The 7411-nt window shown below is 35.3% G+C and overlaps 1 long non-coding RNA gene across 2 annotated transcripts; it reads left to right on the plus strand.

The window, feature by feature from the left end:
* Positions 1–1612: 1612 nt before the first annotated feature.
* Positions 1613–5897, plus strand: LOC107739352 (uncharacterized). Of its 2 annotated transcripts, XR_001639985.1 has the most exons (5): positions 1613–1821; positions 1937–2046; positions 5516–5543; positions 5658–5724; positions 5819–5897. It is a non-coding gene; the product is annotated as an uncharacterized LOC107739352 (long non-coding RNA). The 2 variants fall into 2 exon arrangements; XR_001639984.1 differs by having other exon boundaries at positions 5658–5897.
* The last annotated feature ends 1514 nt before the right edge of the window (positions 5898–7411 follow it).

The following is a 7411-nucleotide window of genomic DNA, read 5'->3' on the forward strand; positions in this document are numbered from 1 at the left end:
AATTGCACAACAGAGAGAGAAAGTACTTGCAGAGGACTTTGTTCAGTGGAGCGTAGCCGTTATGGCACTAGGTTATGAAGTTTAATATTTTTGGCGGCCGTTCAAAGAGAATAACACAAGAGAAGACGGATGCTAGTCCGCTACTGCCAGGCACAGACACAATCCTCAGTACTCTTCTGAATGTCACAGAGAACGAGTGCGTGCCGTGCAGTGGACAAAGTGTGGTGTTTTCGTTCCTGTGTGAACAGTTGTTACTATGAAGGGGTCAACGTTTAGCTGTTTAGCATGGCCTAGTTAGCATGTTAGCTGCTGAAGAAAAAAAAAACTGAAACCAGCCTAAGTTGGTTGGCTGGTTTTAGCTGGTCTTCCAGCCTGGTCGTAGCTGGTTTAGTAGGCTGGCTTTAGAGTGGTTTTGACCACTTTTTTAGCTAGTCAGGCTGGGAGACCAGCTGACTAACCAGCTTAAAACAGCTGAATATCAGCTTTGTCAGGTAAGGTCATGACCAGCTTAAACCAGCTAAGACCAGCCAACCAGTATAGGTCAGTTTTAGTGTTTTTGTTTGTTTGTTTGTTTGTTTTCCAGCAGGGAGATGCTATTTCATCTATGATACATGGGCTAAGACAAATTATTAATGGGTATTTTATTTGTTGCCTTATTAGAAATGATAGAAAATTGCTTTACCATGTACTCTTAATCATGAAAGTATGTTAATGTGTAAAGTTACATAAATCACAGGTATATTAAATTATTAGACACTTGGGCCAGTAAGGAAACACCCACCACTAGAAACCCTAACAAAACCACAGCAACGCCCTGGCAAAATGGCAGCTAGTTTTCCACAGGCAAGTAACCCTCAAATTTTTACAAATTTTTACTAGTCTTATTGTACTAATTACTATTTTTATCTTATTTTATTAAACATATCTTATCGGACTACTCTGCTTTTAATGCAAGTTGTCTTCTTAAGGAATAGTTTTTTAAAATCCTTACAGAAAATTACAGCTGCTGACATAGAATTAACATTTATATTACCTAAATACCTACTGTTTCTAATTTATCCAATGACATTGTATTGTTAATTACTTAATTGTCATATTTACTCATTTAAATTGTCACACATCACATTATACTGCATTACCAAAGCTAAAAATGGTCAAATTAAACATTAGCCTGTGCGTTCAGTAAGCCTTCGTTTAACAAACTAACAGCTAAGCATGCTGACTTAGCATAGCACTACTACTTCTCTTACTAACTAAAACCAGAAATCATGGCAACATGCAAGGTTTTACACAGGCATTGAAGATCCACCATCTGGATCCTAAAAGCATTTTCGGACCAATCTACACTGGTGGTCATTTAAAATGAGCTAAATATCTATTCTGACAAAGTCATTTTTTTATAATTTTACCAACCCAATTCTTTTGCAAGGGCTTTTTTTTTATTGTTAAGACTCATAATACTTAAAGATATAATACTCAAAGCACAGCTGCATTAAGTTAAAACTGCTTTAAAGTAAAGGAAAGGAATGAACACAAGAAAGACAACGTAGATAAATGAGCCGGGAGTTTTAATGAATACCTTTGTTGTTCTTTTGAAATTTAAAGTAGGCCCCATCCCTCGTTCCTCAACTTAATGAAGAAAACAGCCTGCCACGCTCAGAGCAGAGCGCTAAAGTACCGTCTTGGCGAACAATCAGTCGTTCTGCCACAGACAATGGAGACAAATCAAGGAAAATTCAACCTACATAAAACAATTAACCATTCAAACATCAGCCCTGTGCGCAGAGGGGATTGTCTTCTGTGATGAATCCTCAATTTGAGGTAAGAGGTGAATAAGTCTCAAAAAGGTTTCATCTTTTGGATTTCTTTGTTTCTGAATGTTTCTGAACGTTCTCTTTTGACTTTTGAATTGCATAAATTCTCGTTCATATTGCAGCTAATTCTTACCAAGAACCGCCCACTTAAACAGGAAGTGACTGTCTGATTGACATTTAAAGTGACCATCCACAGTTCTCTCACCATATTCGGACAATATTGTGCATACAGGTAACTAACTATGATTTGACTTGGACACACAAAAAAATTATGTAAAAGCATATAAATACTTTTTTTGTTGTTGTTGTTTGTTTTGTTTTTTGTTTTTTTGAGTGCTTGGGTATCAGAATACGTGTGCATATGTTGTTGAGCAAGCGTACTCCACGCTGCAGTTTATCAAATCACACCTTCAAGGTCACTATTACAGAACAGTCTCTCTCTTTCCATTTCCTCTGGAGCATTTTTCAGTTGTGCTCTGTTTTCTCAATGAGATACCGGGCCGTGTTCCCCAGCTGTCTCCGCAGCTTTAAATGCATGACTACCCATTCCGATCTCCCTATAGGGGAACAGAATGAGTCTACTTTACTTCAGTGGGGTCTACCGCAGGCCGGCGAGCGTCTCCAGGGGACAGCGCGTTTAAACACGCCGCATCCAACAAGCCTCAGCTTGAGAGCAGATTTCACAAATCATCATATCAGTTAAAAGCAAAAAATATGCGTAATCATGATACACTGTCATTTTTCGTTGCATATAGAGTGACAGATATATCCAGAAGGCATACATACACTGATTCTCATGAATCAAATGTGTTTTGCCTGCCTTTCATTTAAAAAAAAAAAAGCCTGCATTTTCCAGATAATCACTAGAATGATTTTGTAACAAAAATGTACCAATTTTACTTTCTCTTTACTTTATCAAAATTATGACATTCAATTATCATTAAAATAAATAATTAAATTATCACTTAAACTTTAATTCAGTATAAACTGATATTAGGGCAGTCAGTTGATTAAAAATTATATTTAATTAATCATCAAATTAATTAAATTAACTGCATAATTTTATCACATTATTTTGTTATAATTAATCATGTCATGAAAGTCCTCTTTATAGATAGAGATAGATAGATAGTTATTTATCCTATAAAGAAGTACTATTCTCACATAATAAAAATAGCTTATTAAAATGTGCCTTACAAATTCTTGTTAGTTATTTATGACATTCATTATTTTACAATAAGTACAGGCAATATGAAATTCAGTGAAATATAAATTCTTCACTATCATGATTTGTCAGGCCTGTTTTGTCTCAGATTGTAAAGACGATGTTTTGTAGGTCCTCCTAACAGTTTTAAAAAAAATGCTTAGACACTAAAAGTGGTACTTGAGGCCCACTCAGTGAAGCCATTCACTCATATACCTCATCTTTAGACCAAATCTGCAACACAGTTCTCTACATTACACACATCATTCAAAACTAACAGCTCTTTTGTTAAATTTGGGAAACTGCCATTTAAATGCCACTCATTTACTGATGACCTACTCCTACTCTGTGTGTGTGTGTGTGTGTGTGTGTGTGTGTGTGTGTGTATAGAGTACATATACATAATGAGGAAAAAAAATTAACTTAAATGATTTTAGCAAATGGCTGCAATATAACAAAGAGTGAAAAATTTAAGGCGGTCTGAATACTTTCCGTACCCACTGTATATATATACACTGAATATGCATACAAGCTAAGTCAGAATGTCAACTTTATTTCTAAAGCGCTTTATATAATTGTTTCACAGCAGCTTCACAATAGTATCAAATTCAAATTCTGATGTAAAGCTGCAAGTCAATAGTGTCATTATACATCTCAAGTCAGTTCAGTATTGATATAGTTAAGTTGCATAACTGTGTAAAATTCATCAGTTGTACATACATACTGTATATACAGTGTATATGTTCATATGCATGTATGTGCGAGTGCTCTGATAAACTCCTGTGCTCCACTGCACTCTGAACAAGCAAAAGACACACAAGAGTAGTGTTTTACATTTTTCACATCTGTGTGTAGTTTGGTGTGTATGGGCTAATTATTTGATGCTTGTGTGTAGAGTTACTACGCAAAAATAGCACTTTTAGAAGAGTTAAAATAGTTTTGAATTAAGTGTTTGCTTTTGCAAGATATGTGTGACAAAAACTGTAAGCATTTTTTTTTTTTAAGTAGTAGCTAGAAACATCAGAAAACCAAGTGGGAAAATATAAGATTGGGATTTTGGAGACACAATTTGGCATGACTTATTAAGACTTATTAATCTTATTAATATCATATCTAACTTTCATTACACAAATTTATATTTTTGTTGTGTATTAGTAATGTTAGAAGTTGTCTGGCTGTCAACATCATATAAAATGAGGTATAAAATATCAGGAGGTAAAGAAAATAGTTGTAGCCATATAGGGGATTTTGTACCTTTCGTAATATATCATATTGATTTTTCACATAGCGAATATGTGCGTGTGGCATTTGAGTGCTAATGCACCTGAGCCCTTGAAATAGGATGCATGATAAAAATAATCCTGTGTGGAGCCAGCAATGCTAATCAATACACTTCCAGGCTTGGCTGCTAACATTAGCTTGGAAGGCTAATGTGGTAGATCTTTGAGATTAAATTCATTGTGTCGGCTGGGACTTGTTTTGCCTTTGCTTGCATTTGTGTGAAATCAAACGGACAGGTAGTCCCAGTCGACTCATTTAGTTCTGTTGTTGTAGTTTAAGTGTGTTCTTGGCTATTTGTTCATTTATGTGTGTATATGTGTGCGTGCACATGTTGCCATTTTCTGCTCGTTATCTCACAGAGCTGCTGGGAAAGATCCACCTGAGTCTCTCACAACCTCTTTGCCATTTTTGGTTTTGTAAATGGAGAGAAAACACAGCCCCTGATCAGGCTATCAGTGCTCCTCCGAGCTTGAGTAAGCCAACATAATGAATGATCAAAGGAAACAAGCTAACTTGCTAATGCAGAAGCAGTAGGCTGTACATGGTTCGTTGCAACGATAGCACATACAAATAGTAAATCTTCAGTTGTTTAAGATACGTAAAGGTGATGTGTCTCTTGATTTTAAAATACTTTCTCTTATTCCAGCAACAGCAAGTTACTTTATTAGCCAGTTAAATAAAATATACCGGAAATATGTTAATGAGTTGACTGTATGACAGTTTCAAGATAAAAAATAGTAAAAAAATAGTAAATAGCATATAATTAAAATGTGAAAAAGGCAAAAGATGATGAATTTAGTATTGGTTAATGTAAATACGGATAATATTTATGTTCACAATGACTTTGGTTTTTTTAAATAAGCAGAATTATAATAGTGTTTCAAAACAAATACATTTTTGTGATTGCATTTGGTGCAGAGCAAACAATCTGTTGACTCTTTTTTCAGCAAGAACACAAATTATAGTTCCCTAATTCATTCGCACAGTCCGCTAACAGAATTTAAGGCTACAGTACGACCCAATTTAGCAGGGAAACTCCCATAAGCATGATATATTGTTGCTGCTACGTTTCTGTGGCTCATCTCATTATGGATTCTTATCACCATGTGAAGTTTCCATGCGCAGTATGAGAGAGCGAGATAAGGCTGGGGTTTAAAATCATTTTAGGCCTGGCCATTGTGATAAAAAATTATAACCTCTCCTCTTATCTTTCAAGCGCAAGAGAGGAATCATCTGATGTAGAGGTATGTATCTGCAAAAAAACACTAAAGAGTGCTGCTTTGTTATTAGCTGAGCTGTTGAGCTGCTTTGCTGTCATTGGTTCACTCATTCCATGCTTCACTCTGATTGGCTCACAGGTCGCCAGGCCAATAGCGACGACTGTTGGGGATTAGCAGAAAGCTGCCAGAGCCGCTGTTTACATTTGTGAGATACCCTCAGGTTTCTGTTTACCTCAGAAGCTATGAATCCCTGCAGTTATGTGTCTTTTTCTTTTTGTGTGACTCACCGGCTAATATAGAGGGATTCCGCAACATGAAGTTAAATTACAGCTAAGAGCAGCAGGGAAATGATGGGATATGTCTCTCCTGTCCCACCTTATGGTGAGTGACACTTCATATTAGCACATAATGAGGAGTATGTATGATCATCGGATGATGGGGACAAAAAAGGATTAACGGCTTTAATGACTTTAAGGAGGGGATATAGCTATGCTCAGTTTAAGGGGGGAAAAAGATACTATTTATAATTACAAAAAATAAGGAAACTAGCGTTCATAAACATACAAAAATGTAGTTAGCATTATACCCTTCTCTAAAATTCCACTAACATTTTGTGGATTTTCCAGAATTTTATATAATTTTTTCCCCCCAGAATTTTCTTGTTTAAACTTTTCTGAATTTTTTAAAATGTATTTTCAGTGTTTCATCAGCTTTAGACACATTTCCAGTGGACAAGAGCTAATTTATAACTTTTTTCAAGCTGAATGTCTGACAGTACGACACTGAACAGACTGTAGCTATACCTGTAGTTGTTTTGATTTTATTAAAATGAATCACAGTGTTTCTTAGTTCATATAGTTAATATCTCTTAGTTAATATGGTCTTTATTCAGAGTAGTCATCATATTTCATATTTTAAAACACTTTGCTTGTTTAAACTTTTCTGAATTTTTTTAAATGTATTTTCAGTGTTTCATCAGCTTTAGACACATTTCCAGTGGACAAGAGCTAATTTATAACTTTTTTCCAGCTGAATGTCTGACAGTACGACACTGAACAGACTGTAGCTATACCTGTAGTTGTTTTGATTTTATTAAAATGAATCACAGTGTTTCTTAGTTCATATAGTTAATATCTCTTAGTTAATATGGTCTTTATTCAGAGTAGTCATCATATTTCATATTTTAAAACACTTTGCACTTTGCAAACAAAAACAAAGTTGAATTGTAGCAAATGGGACTTTTTCATGAATAAATTTCTGTGTAAATTGTACGTGAAACTATTCTTAACATAAATTGTTGCATTCAGTTCAAAGGGATAATTTACCTACGAATGGTTTAATGAAAAATTTAGAAATTAATTGTGTTTAAAGCTGCAGTCCGTAAATTTTGCCTCTTTGTCGCCATCTCTGTATGAAAACCTGCAATTGCAGCTGTGTGCGGAATTATATTCCATGCGTGGGGTTGTGCTCCAGCGCGGATGAATCTAATGTTTTGAGGAGAATGTGTGGCAGTCAGTCCCGGCACCGGTGTGGATATTTACTGTACTTCGCAATCACAGATTCTAGCCTACATCTTGGAATATATGACCCAAATAAGAATTTTCACCGTATACTGTCATCTGAACAAGTAAGTAACAAGTCTGCCACGTTTGTTCTGACCAACTGAGGAAAAAAGGATTACAATAAATCGTGCTATCAATGGTGATTAAGTGTAACGATCGGTTAGCTCAAATCACATCAAACCATGCAAATTATTATTGTTGTTATACTTTGTTCTCAAATTATTAATGTTAACATCAGCATTGCGTGACTATGAATATAGTGTGTATTAGCGTGTGATTTCAGTTTCTGTACAGTCTAATCTCTAATTGTCATACCATTCAAATTTCATA

The sequence above is a fragment of the Sinocyclocheilus rhinocerous genome, unplaced genomic scaffold (assembly GCF_001515625.1).
Source record: "Sinocyclocheilus rhinocerous isolate Xijiao unplaced genomic scaffold, SAMN03320098_v1.1 scaffold945, whole genome shotgun sequence".
Taxonomy (NCBI): domain Eukaryota; kingdom Metazoa; phylum Chordata; class Actinopteri; order Cypriniformes; family Cyprinidae; genus Sinocyclocheilus; species Sinocyclocheilus rhinocerous.